This window comes from Vicugna pacos, chromosome 24 (genome assembly GCF_048564905.1).
Source record: "Vicugna pacos chromosome 24, VicPac4, whole genome shotgun sequence".
NCBI lineage: Eukaryota > Metazoa > Chordata > Mammalia > Artiodactyla > Camelidae > Vicugna > Vicugna pacos.
Window position 1 is genome coordinate 15,581,961 of NC_133010.1, and position 17,873 is coordinate 15,599,833.

The 17,873-nt window shown below is 37.2% G+C and overlaps 1 long non-coding RNA gene across 1 annotated transcript in view; it reads right to left on the reverse strand.

The window, feature by feature from the left end:
* Nucleotides 1-10,828: 10,828 nt before the first annotated feature.
* Nucleotides 10,829-17,873, reverse strand: part of LOC140689005 (uncharacterized) — a 182,713-nt gene continuing 175,668 nt past the window's right edge. Inside the window, exon 5 of the long non-coding RNA XR_012063859.1 lies at nt 10,829-10,922. This is a non-coding gene — a long non-coding RNA (uncharacterized lncRNA). The remainder of the gene's footprint in view (nt 10,923-17,873) is intronic.

A 17,873-nucleotide genomic window follows, 5' to 3' on the forward strand; every position in this document is an offset into this window, starting at 1 on the left:
GTAGGATGGTTCTAGCATGCACTGTTCTCACCTCTCTCTAATTGTGCATCTAATTTTTATCCCAGCTTCTTCCCAGAGGCCCAATCCATCTTGAGTTCTCTAGATGCATTCTGTTTGCCCTAGTAAACTGTTACTGTTTTAGAGATCAGAATTATCCATTATTGTTTTAGAGATTAGAATTAAGAGGGCAGAATTATTGGGCGAGGCTAGTTTACAAATGGGACACTATAGGGTCAAATCAGGTCCAATTAGTAGCAATGTCTGATCAAAGTATATTCTAGGCTGTCTGCCAGAACAGGATGCAGTGGACAGTGCAACCAGGGGGCCTACTGGACATCACCAGTGTTGGCTGACTTGTCTAGCACGGGAGTTACAGTGATGCTGAAGAACGTTTATTTCCTCACTAAGTGCATTCAGGTTTAACCACTTTCCTCTAGCTTTTGGTACTTTCTGTATTTCTTAATACCAAACAGTTTGGAAAAAGTCAGAAAATGAATGTCTTACTCTTAATTATAACAAAAATACACCATGTGTAAAAATCTTAGCTCCTGTAAAATTGGGATTTCAAAACAGAACAGTCGTTGCTCCCTTCTGATTTTCAGCAGCTTCCAAAATATGCTCATTTCCCCAGAATCAGGACATTTTCTTTCAACCGCTATGGTAAACAAAACACTCTAATGGGAAGAGTCACTAGATGGTGAGAAAAGAGATTCTGTACATCAGTGATGTCAACGGTCCCCCTACCTGTTCCTTTAAGACTTCTTTAGATGTTCCAAGATTAATTTGCCTCCAGAGTACCTGACAAGTATTCATTTCCCGAATAATGATTTTCTAAATTCATAATTTATCCTGTTATATGATGTCACTAATTAGGTGAAACTATAATTTACAAGGGTGGAAATTCCTTTCAGCTAATCACTGTCATTGATTTCAGTAGTTGTAGGAAGAAATGAGTATTTCTCTATATAATGCATCCTAGAGTTTGAAGCCTGGACAAAAATGAAAGCCAGGGTCACACCTGTTCTCCCCATCATCACATAAACTACATTATGAAGGACTTATCTATAAATATGAGGCTGCAAGGAATCTTAAAGAAAGCATAAATGTGACCTGTATGGGGGTTAGCAGAGAGTGCATAAACGTTGAAAAACATGCTCTAGGAAGGCAAGATATAGAAGAACAAAAGTAATAAAACAAAGAATATTGTGAAAAGCCACTTCAGACAAGGAATTGGAGTGGTATTTTATCTAAAAGGGTTTTCATACGTCCATAGCCGGACAAGCATATTCATAGTGTGCCTTGTAACACCACAAAGAAAGGCAGTGTGCTGAGAAATTTTTAATAACCAGTGTTACAAAAGTAGATCTGAACCCAGATTGAGGGTGGCCTTTACATGGTCTGAAAGTTCTGAGTTCTAGAAGGTTTTTTTCTTTAATATACCAGTTCTCTGAGAGAATAAAATCAAAAGATGCCACCTCCGAAGAACATACATTGGGCTCACGTTCCAGACATCACGGGAAGAAATGATTATACTAGTACTGATCCTGACTTCCCGATAGAGCAGTAAAGCAAGACTACCGAAGGGTACGTGAAAGCATTTTAAAGACCAACTGAAAAATATAATCGGTAAGTGAACAAAAGAGGATCTTTCATATTTCAGTTACATATACCAGTTCCCATTTAAAAGAAGAAAAGGTGCTATGTGTTTTCCCCAAATTGCTGCAAAACCAAGTTTCTTTTTTTTAACCTGCGACGTTAAGATTTGTATAGGCATTTCCTGAAAAATAAACACATGACATTCATGTCACTTTATAGGTCAGGACAAGGGGGAATTATTTAATTCCATTAAAATATTATATAATCAAATTAATTTGATTCTTTAGGACCAGATTTGTTATGTTCTTGGAGGCATTTTTTTCCCAGAGGAATAATTGGTAACTTTGTTGATCAGTCCCATTTTGTGGGACCTTAATATTCCGCCAAAATGGACCTGAGCTTCATATTGCTGTTTCTTTCCCTTTTACAGCCACAGTCCCTTTTAAAATGTTCAGTTAAAGTACAACACACATGCTTTGAGAATCACATTAAGTCAGCCTATCAGAGGTCTTCCCCAGCTTAGAGGCTCAGGCTTGCCATTTACATTCTCTAATTGGGATTCAGACAACAGTATTTTCCCCAAACCCATGTCGTACTAATAAATTGCACATATTCTGTTATTTTCCTATTGCCTCCAAGGAGAGCATTTAACTTCACAGTTGGAAAAACGACTGCTTGGAGCACTGTGCGATGTTAAAGGTCCATCTGACTGAGGAGCGTTTATGCTTATCACTTCTAGATTCTTGAACTTCTTTTTAAAGTCAGATTATATAGCATTAATAAATTAATTAACAGCCAGTGAATAAATTAATCACAGACTGTTTCTGGGTGCATGTACTGTGATAAGGTTTACGAAGAAAGCAAAACAGTACAGGGAGATGTAGCACCCATTAAATCTGGGGAGGAAAACAAGACAGTTAAAAAAATATAGCACAAAACAGTCCACTGTGCAGAGGGGAGCTATAAGGAATTTTAAAGCCCAAAGTTGGGAGCTTTTATCACTGCTGAGGTGGGAAGGAGAGACTCTTGGGAAAGCTTTGCAGAAAAATGGCGTTTTCCTCAAATTGGGAAGGGCAATTGTAATTTATTAGACAGATAAAAAGTAGGGAAAAAGAAATTCTGAGCAAAGAGGCCAGCCGACAGAGAAGCACAAAGACACAGGGGATAAAAGTATTAGCTTTGTCTGGGGAAGATTTGAATTTTATTCTAGTCTCATCCACGTATTCTTGCTGCCACATTGGGCAGCTTATGTAGCCTCTCAAAGCCTCTATTTTTTCCTTTTAAAATGGGGATAATGATTATACTTCCCTCTTAAAGTTGAGCAAAGATTAAATGAGATAAAAATGTTAAAATATTCGATACATCCCCTTATGATTCTACCTTCCAAATACTCCTTCCCGTCCCCAGGGAGGTACTGAAGCAAGTCATGTAACTGCAAAACCACAGGGCGGTTCAGTGCAGTGTGGGAGCTGCGAGAAATGAGCCCGGATGAGAAGAGGTATTTGGATGTTTGTGGTCACAGATACAAGTGCCAACGAAAACTTCAAGCCGAGAAGTGACGTGATCAGATGTTTGTTCCAAAAATCAGAGACGGGCAGTGCAAGAAATGGACATCTGAGGGAGGTGAGCCAAAGCGAAGACACCACTGAAATGATGAGGGACACGAACAACGGACATACACAACTAGAGCGGGTAGAACCCTCCCGAGACTTAGTGAATGACTGTCCGGAGAAAGAAAAGAGAGTGCCCTGCGTAGAGAGGGGGAGCCCCGAACATCTCCCAGCGTCTGAATCTAGCATCTCAGTAAAATGATCATCTCAGACAACTATACAAAATAGAGGATAATAAAGTGCCAACTGTTATCTTATATCAAGTCTATAGGACCCAGGGCTGGAAGTGGCAGCCAGAGAAATAAGAGGGAGAACTTACTGGACGTCCTGAGCCGAGTTTGATATATGAATACGATGTGTGGGTGACCAGTGAAAGGAAGTCAAAAAATGGATTCGCAACCTAAATGTGCTAGGCTGGATGGACATGACTGCAGGCAGAATACATGCTTATTTGTATCTTTAATGACGTGTTTATTTGTATATTTAGTTCTGCTGCACTTGATTTCATAGAAGGCTGAGAACAACTGATGGTTCCTGTTTGCCAAAACATAACTGGAGAGAGTTAAGGATAAACTACAACAGTGAGAGGGGGAAAATATGCATCAAAACACACATGCAGATAATGGAACACAGCAGGACTCAGTCTGCCAACACTTGGGAAAACACTTATTTTGGCACTGGTCGTTTTGAGCAAAGATACTTGGCAATGGGGCGGCAACTAAACAGGGCTTCAGGTCTCGGAGTAACAGGCTCATTTAGTCCATCAGTTCTTTGATACTCAAATTATAATCAGAGATCAATTCTTTAAAGCAAAATTACCTATAGACACTATGTTTCCACATGCTGTATTAAACATGGCAGCGGTCATTCAACCACATTTTCAAGAAGTCCTGTTTACCATCTTTGCTATTCTTTCACTTTAAATCCAATTTTTTTTTAACTAGTGGAAACTTTACATGGAACTATAGTACTTAGAAGAAGGCAAATGTTAACTGATCAAGTAAACAAGCAATCCAGCCACGCTGAAATTCTAGCATTGTGAAAGTACAGTGGAAGTAATATTTTAGTTTACATCACAAAAAATAGAAGTATGAGGGATTCAAGCCATTTACTGTGATGAATGGTGAAGCAATTACAGCCATCACACCCAGGCAGAAAAGTTTTATAAGGGGGCATGGTACTCGACCTAACATATTTGAGATGATTTAATCAGAAATTGAGATTAAATGCTTTATACGAACACAGTGAGTAAAATAGTTTTGTGCTTGGAAGTCATAGACTGATTTGCTTTGATAAAATGCGTATTGGAATCTTTTTAAAATGTTGTCTATGAACGAAATGATTTGCATGCAATAGGGTTCCTGTCCACATTTCTGAAAGCTCAGGAGAACTGCATGACTTCTTTTTCTGCACGTTATAGAAAGAACACATTGCAAGCTGAGCCAAGGAGCCCCGCCCCTCGCCAGCAGGAACACCTTAAACACATTCTCTTCTTTCTGAGCTTCTTACTCATGGCAAAACCACAAAAATAAACCGCCTATCCTGCGGAGTCAGCGTGAGGAATATCCACGGCAGAAGAATCAGGAGGCACGTTAACACATAACAGGGCCTTGAAAAAAAGGGTAGTTGAATACGAATCTGAAACATTTCACTGAGTTTATGTTGGGTACTGGTTAGTTCAAGAAACAAAGCAGCCGCTGAAAAGTATCTATTAAAACATTTGCAGATGGAGAAATCTGTGTATGCCTACTTTCATGTTAAGTATTTTATCTCTTTCATAACCCTTTACAGTTTTTTATCATTACATACATGTATATAAAACTTACCGGACAAATCTTTCCTGTCTCACTTCAGCCATAATCTAGAGCAGAAACAGTGTAGTCTCAGGAAGCATTGAGTTCACCTGCACACAGCGACAGCAGTAAATGAACTGCAGGGGAGGAAAAAAAAGAATTTTCTCTCTACCCTTCTAAATTCTCCACGGTAACAAAAGACAGATTGACAAGAGAAAAACAAACAGAAGTTTATCAACATATGTACCTCATGTATACCTGGGAGATACTCTGGGGAAAATAAGTAACTCTCAGAGTTGGCTTAGAATTCAGGCTTACGTCCCATTTTCAGCAAAAGAGAGAAGGGTGTGGAGGCGGCTAGTTGTGGGGAGGTGACCAGGAAGGAACGGTAAACAAGAGTAAAGTTTATTGAGAAGGTTTAAATTGATGCCTTCTCCACTGGTAAGAGTTCTTGTAGCTTAGTCATCCTTCTCTTCCTGGTACAGAGAGGGACATACTCGTACAAATGCAGATTTCCTTTATAATTAGAAATTTTCTTTACAAAAAGATAATTTTTACTCTGTTTTTAAAGCTTCTCCTATGTGTCTGCTGTTTCTCGTAACTATCAGCTTAAAATAGTCTTCATGTATGTGGGATTAGAGACTAGTTTTGCATCTAAGTCTGCAATCTTACCCTAACATGTGTTTGTTAAACTGCACACTGGATTAGTAAGTTTCGACCAGGAAACAGAACCATAGGATAATATACATATAATATATATAATACTTACATATACTATACATAATATAGTATAACATATATAATATATAATACTTATACACAATATATAATATATAATATACATAATAATTATACATAGATATATATACAAGTATTTTAAATTCCTTTTTGATTGGTTTTCACTTTGCAATGCTGTAGTCATTAACGATTTTACTATTTTAAAATTTATACTCTGCTAGTTTTGGGCACTTCCACTAAGAAGCCCAAGTCGATTCACCTGATGCAGTAAATTCTCTTGCCAAAGTGCACACATGCTAAGGGCACTAGGTATTTTCTTGCCTTTCAGGGTAAATGCCAAGTTTTAAAGGAATTTTAATATTTTCAGCTTTGTTTTTATTTTAAATGTGAATTTTGTGTTTTATTTTGTTTGCTTGTTTCAAACAGATGATAAGTTATTCCCCATTTGTGGCAACAGTAATTAGAGATTAGGTTTTTATAGGTGACCATTTGGTGAACTCTGTTGGGTATATGATTGAAACCACATTTCTTGGAGGGAGAGATGACAGATAATCCATTTTGTTAGTCATTTTGTTTGTACATCTCTTTATGATCTCAAATCAATTAAAAATGTCTGTTCGCTGAGAACAACCATCTTTGAGATCTAGACTGGAGAGTTTTTGTGAGCCTATGTTCACTTTTAATTTGTGGCTAAAGTGGTAGAACTTAAAGATACATGGAGTTTTCTGCAATTTAAAAAAGACTTCACATCTTCGTGAAAGTGTAAAATGTTTTACTACCTCAGGAATTTTTAAATAAAATATTTGCAACATCTCTTAAATTAAAGGAGCTGTTTTGAAATTGAGGTTAAACAAGTACTTATATAAATCGAATAAACTTTGCTGCTTCTTGCTGATTTTATTACGTTCTTGGTTAATTAAACATAAACCCTTCCTTACTTATATAGGAGATAAAGCTTCTTACAATCGTGCTTCTTTCTGCTGTCTTTAATTTTAAAATTTACTACACTCTAATCATTAATTAAGTAGTATTTTTCCCGCATTCATGAACTTGGCTTAGTCAAGAAATCAAGTCAACTCTGACAGTGCCTTTAGATTTTGGTTTCCAAGATTAAATCACAGAAAAAGATAAAGCAACATTTTAGGAAAGCTTTCACTCCTCAAGCTATTTTTGATATTTCCCACAGCAGTCATAGAAACAGTCACAATGATTTGTTTTAAAAAGAGTAAGGCTAGAAATAATTAAGCTTCTTTTTTCTCCACATTGCTTAATTAGCTTCATAGAATTGTCAAAGCAAAGTCAGACTTCTCAAGATTAAGTTTGTATATTTAATGAGAAGGCCTTGGAGATTTTTGGAGATTTGTCAATGCCCTTGTTTTAATATGTTCTTATGCTCAGGAGATATATTGATCAAACTGTTATGAAATAATTATATATTGTACCCCAATAGAGATTCTACCCTCCTCAATCCTAGGTTGCCATAATAAATTAAGTCAGTTTTTAGTCTTATTATAAAATGTATTTGCTTCTCTCTGGTGTTTGTCTGAAGGATCTGCTAAACGTTATAGGATGGTATTGTGTATCAAGCTCCAAAAAAGGATCATGCTAGGTATCATGAAATTACTGACGCTTAAAAAAATAGGCTTTGGGGTAAAAGCTTACAAGGTGACCTTCTTTAGACAAGTTGCAGACCATATCAGCAGATACTTCAAAATTTCCAGAATTCTTTCTAATTCATAAGGAGTCATTTAGATTGTAGTTATTCAAACAGATACGTTAGTGGGATCTCATGTTTTTAATCTGCATTTATTCTAATGAATTATTCTATTCATGGGCTTATTTGCCAGCCAAGTGTTTTCTTTGACGTGTCTGTTCAAAGTTTTCACTTTTTAAAAATTGTATTATTTTTTATTATTGAGTTTTGAAATCCCTATACATATTACAGATTTAGGTCATTTGTCAGATATATGCTTTACAAATATTTTCTCCAAATCTGATGTTTGTTTTTTTCGTTCGCATAACAATGATTTCAAAAGCAAAACTGTTTGATTTGATGAAGTCCAATTTATCATTTTTTTTCTTTGATAGATTGTGCTATTAGTGTCATACGTAAGAAATAGTTGTCTAACCCAGAATTACCATTTTCTCCTTTGTTTTCGTTTTGAAGTTTTGAAGTTTTAGGTTTTACGTTTCAGTCTATGACCCATTTTGAGTGAATTCTTGTGCATGATGGTTCAAATATGAGTTTTTTGCACATGGTTATTTAATTATCAGCACCATTTATTGAAAATTAACTTTTCTCCACCAAATCGACTTTGCATTTTTGTATGTAATGATTCATTCGTACAAGACTGAACAAAAAGGAATGTATTTCTGAGCTCTCTATTCTTTTCCACTGGTCTATTTTTCTGTTTTAATGGCAATACCACATGGTCATGGTTACCTTATAATACACTTTGAATAAGGTGGTGTTTATCCTACGACTTAATTTTTTCAAAGTTATCTTGGTTAATTTTGGTCCTCTGCTTTCACATTTGAAGTCTAGAATCAACTTGTTCATTTGCTACCCACTTTCCACCCACCTTCCCCTGCTGAGAAAACTACCAGATTTTAGACTGGGGTTTCTCTGAGTCTGTGGATCAATTTGGAAGGTAAAGATTTCACTCCTATGGGTATAGGGAAAGCCTTAGACAAATTTCTTCCCATTTGAATGAAAGTGAACCAAAAGTTTGAACACTCTTTAACAGATTTTATCGTCTCCTCTCTCCTGAAAGTACTCACTAATGTATAATTTATTCTTCTATTGATATTTTATTATGAGTTCTTAACTAAATTCTAACTTTGCCTAGGATCTCTGGCTTTCTTAATTGGCTTAAATTAATAAACTAGAAGTTTGAAATCAAAGTCTCAAATCATCTACTTAATTTTATAAAACAATGCAGCAATACTTACATAATTGTGTACAACCAAAAAAACTTGAGATCATAGAATTTTTAACAAATTAAAACTCAAATATATGTTTTCTCAGGAAAGTTGTAAAATAATGAATTAGGTACTACAGGCTGAATGTTTGTGTCCCCTCAAAATTCATATGTTGAAACCTAATCTCCAATGTCATGGTATTTAGAGGTGAGGGTCTTTGGAAAATGCTTAGGTCATGAGGGGGGAGCCTCCTTGAATGGGACTGGTGCCCTTAGAAGAGAGACTCCAAAGAGCTCCCTTGCTCCTTCCGCTTTTTGAGTACACAGCAAGAAAACCGACATCAATGAACCAAAACAGGCCCTTACCAGAGGCTGAATCTCCCAACGCCTTGATCTTGGACTCTGCAGCCTCCAGAACTATGAGAAAGAAATGTTTATTGTTTAAGCCACCCACCCACTCTATCGTATTCCTGTTACAGCTTAAACTGACTAAAACAATAGGTTAAGACCAAAAAGTTTATTCTTCAACCCTCCCCCCAAAAAACAACAACAAAAAAACCTCCTCTGGAGATTAGGTATTCTAAAGAAATATTTTCTTCCTAACAGATTTATGCTTTTTTCAATTTTCTATCCAGATGACTTTGTTTCATCTTACAGGCCACTAGGTTCAAAAATCCTTAGGGAGTTTACAATGCATTATTTGTGCATCCTTCTGTCCACCAAGTCCTTTTACCTTAGACCTAGAGTTCAGTAAACAGGTGATGATAGCTAGTTTCCAGCGGTAGCTTCCAACAGCCCCTCCCCTTCCTGTGTGAGCCCGCCACGCCTGACATAAGTGGTGTGGGTTGGGCTCCCTCCCCTTGACTCTGGGCTGGCCTCAAAACTTGCAAAACTTGCTCCACCAAGTAGGACGCAATGGAAGTAGTGTTTAGGGACATCCAAGCCTAGGCCTGAAGAGGATGGGAAGCTTCCACTTGCTGCTTTGGGGCACCCCGTCAGCAACTGCAAGATGCCTAAGTCACAGGAAAATAACAAGAGGAAGAAAACCAAGGTGCTCCTGCGTACGGAGCACCCAGCGCCAGCCGCAAACCAAACCATCCATCTGAGCTCAATCAACCCACAGAATCAGAAGAGATAAGAAAGTGCTGGTTAACACGGGAAGGGAATAGCTTGGTGGTAGAGCATGTGCTTAACATGCACAAGGTCCGGGGTTCAATCCCCAGTCCCTCCAGTAAAATAAATAAATAAACCTAATTACTTCCCACTCGCAAAAACCCAACAAAGAAAGTGCTGGTTGTTTTCAGCCACTTGAGGGGTTAGGATGGCTACAGAAGCACAGAAAAACTGAAAGAGAAATTCTGAAAATTCTTGCTACTCCTAACCTCATACAGAAACATAAGTTAAACATAAGAGTTCTTTTGAGATTTTTTTTTCAGAGTCGATATATGAGACACTCGTTATGAACAGGCTAATATTTGTTATAATTATCTGGGCTTTGCTAGGACTCTAAGAGATAACATGAGAGAATAGACAGAAAAGAAAAAAAAAAGTCCACGAAATAAGATTAAAACTTTTGGCTGTTATGAAAGTGGTTTTATTGCCTAGGAAAGTACATAAAATATTTACATGTGTGTAGTAACAAAACATGTTCCAGGCTTTAGTTTCTTTTCTAAGATGACTGGCATGCTTACCAGAAAGATGAATCAAGTATGTCGAAACTCACAATTATTTCATATATTTTAGTCACAGAATAATGACAAGAAAAAAAAACCTTAAAAAATTAGAATGGCCTGAATTTTTGCAAAAAGAAATTATATACAAATAAAATCTTATTCAAAACTTTTAGCTACTTATTATATTTATAACTGTAACTGTCTAGAACAATATGAGCAAGAAGCTATGCTATATGGAGCAGAGAACATTTTGAAAAACACCAGAAAATTACACAACAGGCCAGCATTAACTAATTAGAACTAAAAACATCGACATACTTCTAACATACTGCGCATGGCAATATAAAATGAGGTACTTTTGAAAAATTGATTTTTAAGAGATTGAGAGATTTAGTATTAAAGTGTTAACAGGTCCCTCAAAAGGAAGCAGGGTCAAGCCTTGCCTTAAAATCATTTCCTTTAGAATTTCTGTAGACATTGTATTTACTTACTTGAGCAATGCTGTCAGTGTCACACGTGAGTCATTTCTGACCTTGACTGGCAGCACATGGTCATGAAACATCCCACACTAAAATCTTGGAGCGCGCAGTTCTGATGGAGAGAAGTTAAGTGAAGGTTACCAAAGCAGTAAATTGTCATTAAGCAAGAGGGGATCTGATGCTAAACGAAAAAGATATTCACAGTGAGCATAGTGGAGTGTTTTATAGCATAAATGAAACATGCTGGGAAAAACAAACAGCATGTCCATCCTTTTGGACAATTTTACATTTAGCGAAAATTTTGAAACAGCTTGTGAGAGAAACTGACAGGGCTGTACTGAGTACCTCCAAGCCACTATTCAGCCTAAATATAAAACAAAAGATTGCCTTTGTTAAGCTCCACTGTTCAACTAAATTTTTCAAATGCACTTACTCTCTGACCTAGATTTGCCATTTCAAAGAATCAATCCCATGAATATACAGGCAAAAGTTTTTCAAGATGTTTTTACAAAGATGTTTATTGTAACACCTTTTTATAGTAATAAAAATGAAACAACAAAGTGTCCACCAATAAGGGGCTTTTAAACAGATTATCACATATACATATAATGGAATAATATGGACTCATGAAATGTAAGATAGATCTATATGTAAAAATATGGAAAGTCTGCTAAGATATTAAATAACAATAACCAGGCAGACAGTGGAGTTTTAAACAAAATAACCCAAATCAGAAGATAGGGAAATACATATCTACATGAATGGACCTCTAAGAAGTGACTTTGAGTGGAATAGCTAAGTCAGAGAGAATTTGATTTTATTTATATAAATTCAAATATAGGCAAAATCAGCATGGAGTGACCAGGAAAAAAACCCAAAAAACCCAGACAAAATTAAACTTTTCTCTTAAGGAAGGTGTCTTTTTGTAACGAAACAAACTATTAGCAAAAAAGTAAAGGAATGAACAGCACAGCACTCAGGTGACAGGCATTCTTGAAGATAAAGTACTCAGGTAAGTTGATAATGGTTTATTTCTTAACATAGTTCATGGGTACATGGTTGTTCATTTCATTATCCTTGTTTAAATTTTGCCTTTAGATTTGTACATGCTCTTGTGTGTGTGTGTGAGAGAGACATATTGTTTGTTTTCACCACAGAGCTGTTTCAAAATTGCTGACTGATCAGTATTCATGACCAACGTAACACTGAGTACACACTGCATTGTGTTCTTGGCACTGTCTGAATTATCTTACTTGTAACTCATGCCATCTTATGAGGTATAAACTATTAAAACCCTGTTGTGTAAATGAAGAAACTGAGGCTAACAAGTGGAAGCAATTTGCTCAATGCCACTCAGTAAGCTGTTTGTATTTTAAAAGGTTGTTCTGACTTAGGGGGTCCAATCTTCTAAACACAGGATAGACTGGCCATTAAATATACAAATGCACCAAATGACGCCAACTTGATATTTTCAGCTTATTGTTTGGTGCTTCATGGATCCCACATCTGGATAATCCTATCATCTGTCATGAAAAATTATCTGTAATTTTATCAATCACACGTTGGCAGTTAACCATGATAAAATTATGTAAATAGCAAACATTTAGCAATCAGAGTACTAAATAAAATGTAAGAACCCAAAATAGAATTAAGAAAGTGTATTTTGACTTTCCAGGTAGAGCCTTGGATCACAGAAAACTAAGATGATATTTTGATGTTCCAGGGAAGCATTTAAAAAGAATGTATTAAGTGACATTGTAGGGAAATCCACATAAAGGGTTAGTAATTCTACTATTTGCTGGATTTCATGCAGTAAGCTTCTGTTTATGTCCAGACAGTGTTCTATCTTCCTTCCTCATCCACTTCTAGTCCTTTATTCAATATCCTTTTGATAAAAATGTCTATTCTTTTAGTTCATACCCAGTTACCTCGCTGCCGGAGACAGACTACAAATCACAGTGGAAGTCGGATTTACTCATTTGTGTGATACTGTACAGCACAGTTTTGCATCTTGGAAGCCACTTGCCAGCTGTGTGACTGGGTGCTCACCTCCCAGTACAACTCAAGTGTCTATCTGGGCTTTCTCCAAGACCCTGCCGCCCCCGTGGTTCTCGGCAGCATCCGGGGACCAGCCACAGGTCTGGGTCATTCACTGTCTTACACCCTCCGGCCTAGGAGTGGGGCGCCCTGCGCAAAACGCTAACTCATCTTCTGGGGGATGTACGCTTCCAGATGTGCGTCCTGAGTGCTTTTAGAGGCTGCCTGTGTTTTGTTAATGTTTATTTTTTTTAATTTCCATGTTAAAGCAAATCATACCATGTGCTTTATAAAAATTCTAAGTAAACTGGGAGGTGTTTTTAAGTTACACAGTTACGAAAAGAATAGTCAGGGTAGGCCTGGAACTGAGAAACCCAACCTGTGTGCACAGATGACTGTGTGGCCAGAACAGCTGCTTCGCTTCCCTTAGCAAACAGTCCTTCACGATTACTTTGCCCTTAGGGATTAGAACTGATTGTGAAAAGAGCTGAATTTTTTCAGTCGCTCTGTGTACAGCCCAGCTTATGACTTATTACTACCATCAAAAATGCCATAGGTCCCAACAGTTCCACAAATGATCAACTGTTTCTTTAGTAGCAAATATTTATGATGGTCAGATAGCGAGACCATCCAGAATCTGAGTGCCCACGGTGTAGAGAACACCAGACGAGGCACTGCTGTGCAAATATTAGAGAGATGGGTGAAAAAACTCTATAAGTGAATTAGAGTTAGCACAGAATATAACTGTCTTATCTAATATTTTGCCATAAGTTTTACTTTCTGTAATATTTGTATTTCTATGTTTGATTTTTTTCTTAAGTCTCATGTGATGATTTTGTCTATTATTAACCACGTACAGCCAAATTTACATTTTCTCACTGTGAGGTTGCCCATCTTTCCTCAGGAAGAAGCAACATTTTTGCATTTATTTTCACGCCTGATACGTCTGCGTCTGTAATTTTGCTGTGCTACATTTTCAGTCCCTTCTCCAGAGCATGTTATCAGACTAGAAGTTTCCTCATTATACGTTCATTATTGTTAGGAACCATCAGGAAGAAAAACATGGAGATTGTCTCATCTTGAAAACACATCTTGAAACAGAATGACACTTTTAATTAACAGCAGAGCCCAAGTACCAGTAATTCTCCAGAAACTCCTTTAGTCCCAACAATAATTGCCACTCGGAGAGTAACTGCTTAGGTCAGCGTTGCCGCTCAGGTCAATTCTGAAACTCTGATGGACATCTAAAAGCCGGCCATCTTGAAATCAAAGTGTAGTTCCCTACAAGGCTTCTTTCATCACTCATGCAAACCCTTCTCGGCCATTGCATTAGAGTTTCCCCAGCAGCATGGAAGCGGCAATATCCCTAATCATTTGAACTGCAGTGGCACATATGTTGTAGGGACACTGTCACTACTTTGAGCTTGCTGGTAGTTTAATATGTAATCTATATTCTGAGTCTCAGAGACACATTTTTTTTTCTCTATAAACATGAGGTTAATCTCACTGCTCTCTGTAGATGTATTATAACTGGCAGCATGAATTGTATATTTAATCCTGTGACCCAGCAGTATTAATTAGCATTACATTTTAATTCACACATCAAGAAAATACCTGTAGTGTGAAAAGCTTTTTTGCCTCGGGTGCAGGAGAAGTCTACCTTTCATAAAGTAAAATTAAGGCTAGTTTAACACTGCAAGATTTTTTCCCCTTACAATGCTATAAATGTGTTGCTAGGCATAGAGATTTTTACTGCTGCATTTCCATATAGACCCCTTTGTGCTAGGAATGTATATAGCTCAACTATTAACTAGGTGTCAGAAACCCCAGCATTTAGCTCCCATTCTGGTGTCAATAACAATTAAAGTGCCACACCCACACTCTAAAATGGGTTATTTTTCAGTGATACATAGATTTTCAAGGTCCAATGTGTTTTTTCTGTCCAAAACCTCCTGCATGTCTCTCTCCCTACTTGGCACACCTTCCACCCCCTTGCCAATCTAGATGACTGCAGCTGTTGTCCTGAGCCTCCGATCAAACATGTGTCTCCTTTCTGAAGCCCTTCCTGGTTCAGCCAGGAAGGTACGGATAAGCTGAAAGTTCCCTAAGAGCAGCTACTGTAGATTTTCACTTTTATATCTCTGGGACCTAGTGCAATGGTTAGAACAGAGTGGAGCCTTAAAGTATTTAATGACAAATCAATGAACACTTGAATATATACATATGCATAAACGCCCTGTATTAGGAGCTATGTGACTGGGAAATAATTTTGCTAAAATCCATTTTTTCTACTTACAGAAGATTGACCCGTGGGCAATCAAGGTTCATTCTGCATTTATGTGCTTTTGATGCTCACACACTAGTTTTGGTTTAACTAGCTAAATAAAGTCCTCAGACCAACTCCAACATGTGTGCGGAATCTATCCCACACCAACAAGAAATTCTCTGATCCCAGCAGGGTGCCTGAGAATTCAGCTCAATTCTAACACTATCTATCTGGAGATAGAATCAGATTCCACAGGTGAAGGGCTCAGTCCTGCAAGATCACGCTCCACTTCAGACGCCAGTCAAAAAAGCCCAGGTTGTTACTTGTGCTTTGTACCAACCAGCTGCAAACTGGAATTTCCGTTGGCCACTCCCTCCAACTGGGGATGCCAACTGCCAAGTCCAGGTGCTACCTGTACTGCCGACCAACTGACTGCACATCAGAGGTTCTCACGACAGCCTCCTTGGGCTCAATTAACTTGCTAGCACAACTCACAGAACTCAGGAAAACCTGTTTATTCACAAGATAACCAATTTATTACAGAAGGATATTAAAGGATACAAGCCAACAGTTGGATGAAGAGATACATAGGACAAGGCACGGGGAAAGTGCACAGAGCTGCCCCTTCCCCTCCAGGTACATCACTCCCTCCAAGCTCCATGTGTTCACCAGCCCAGAAGCCCTCTAAGCCGGTCCTTCTGGGATTTTGTGGAGGCTTCATTATCATTATATAGACACGACTGATTAAATCATTAGCCGCTGGCGTTTGATTCAACTGCTGGTCCCCCTCCCCTCCCCAAAGCTGGGGGTAGGGGTTGGACTTCCAATCCTCTAATCACATGGCTGTTTCTCCTGGCAACCAGTCCCCCAGTTTTCAGGAACTGAGGACAAGACCAAGTATTATTCCATTGCTCTTTTGCTCAGGAAATCTCAAAGGCTTGGTAACTGTGAGCCAGGAACTTTAGATGAAGAATATACATATATATATATATATATATATATTTTTTGCATCAGAATGACCAAATAGATACATTTCTTATAAATCATGATATCACACTAAGTGAACATTAAATCACCACTGATGGGGGAGGAAATATTCTGCTTTAAATAAATAAAGGACCATGGGTTTGATGCTTAGAAAAATTTAAAGAAGACTAAGTTTGGATCTACACATTCAGAGCTTCTCTTTCTCTAGTTTTCTGATAGGAGCTGTTATGAATGGCCAATATTTGACAATCTCATACTAAGTTCTTTAGTGTAAAGAGATGGAGATGAGGGTTATTACATTTTCATCAGCAAATGATATAAAGCCTTCAGTATGAAAAGGAATGGAATATTAATGGAGAAATCACAGCTACCAGGTTATTGTTTTGTGTCAGAGAACTTGCCGGAGACGCCTCCCAAGAGAGTACACTGAGACTGGCTGACTCAGCGCAGAGTGGCTTCCAACCCAGACACGAGTGGCCACTATCTGTATCCCAGGAACTTTTCAGGTAGAGAAATGTCCAATGTATTATTTGACAACAACAGGATATGCTCCCTTACCTAGGTGCCATTTTCATTTCCTCCCAAAAAGAATGTATTTTACCCAAATAAAACTGTTCTTAGTTTTGTTAGTTTTATTATAGATGTAATCTCTCTTTATGAGTTATAACACAAATAAAGTAGATATTGGGTAATTAAAATAATTTTACAAGTATCACTTGGTGAAAATTTTTAGTTCGTGTATGCAGAACAATTTTAATTAGTAGGGATGTATTCAACCTACTTAATGTTTATAAGACATGTTAAAAGATAAAAGCGATATGTTGAGAGTAGTTTTTTTATTTAATAACTTTTTTGGATAATAAATAGGTTCATTATATCAGCTTAATAGCTGAAAATGTATATTAATAAAGACATTGATAAAATGAGAAAAATGTGTAACATGCCAAGAAAATGTGATTATCAAGTTGACAGACCCAGCATACTTACATGATCCTAAATATTTCAACAGGATTATAAGTTCTGATTGTTATGCAGAGGCATATTAATATTGCCATTAGAATCACAGTCTGACAGCCCCAGGAGAGGAGAAAATTATACAGACTAACAATTGTACTAGAAAAAGCTATTGTCATGTTGATATAAATGGCAATATCAAATTAGAGTTACTTCTGGAATTTACAATTAATACATTGTTCACCTTTTTGGCAATTAGAATTCCAATTAACTGATGGTAATAATTTAATATGGAAATACTCAACACAGTTTATTAATTACAACCTGAGAACTCAAACCTTAGCTTCAGGGGACTATTAAGAGAAAAAAAAATTAATGGCATTTTTATATAAAAAGGATAAAATTGGTGCTATAAAGGAGTGTTAATTCCCAAGTTGTTATTACTATCTTAGGTTTTTCTTCAAATTCTATCAAGGTTTTTGGGTAGCTAGATAGCAAGAAAATTAAAGAATAAACACCAAATGGTTCACTATTATCCTTTGAAAACTGGGATTATGGATTATTTTTACATCTTTCATTACTTATTTTTGGGAAATCACCTTTTTCTATAATGACCATACATTGTCTTCTTTATGTCTTCAATATTTTAAAATTGCTTTTTGAAATCTTGAAAACCTGTGTGCTTTTGGAATTTTCTTTTCCCCTTAGTTTTATTGTTCCCTGGGTAGATGAGGAAAGTCTCCCTCTCAAACCGCTTACGGAGCTGGTAATCCCATCTTATAAGAAAACAAGGTGTCAGAAGGTGCCATGGTGGACTCT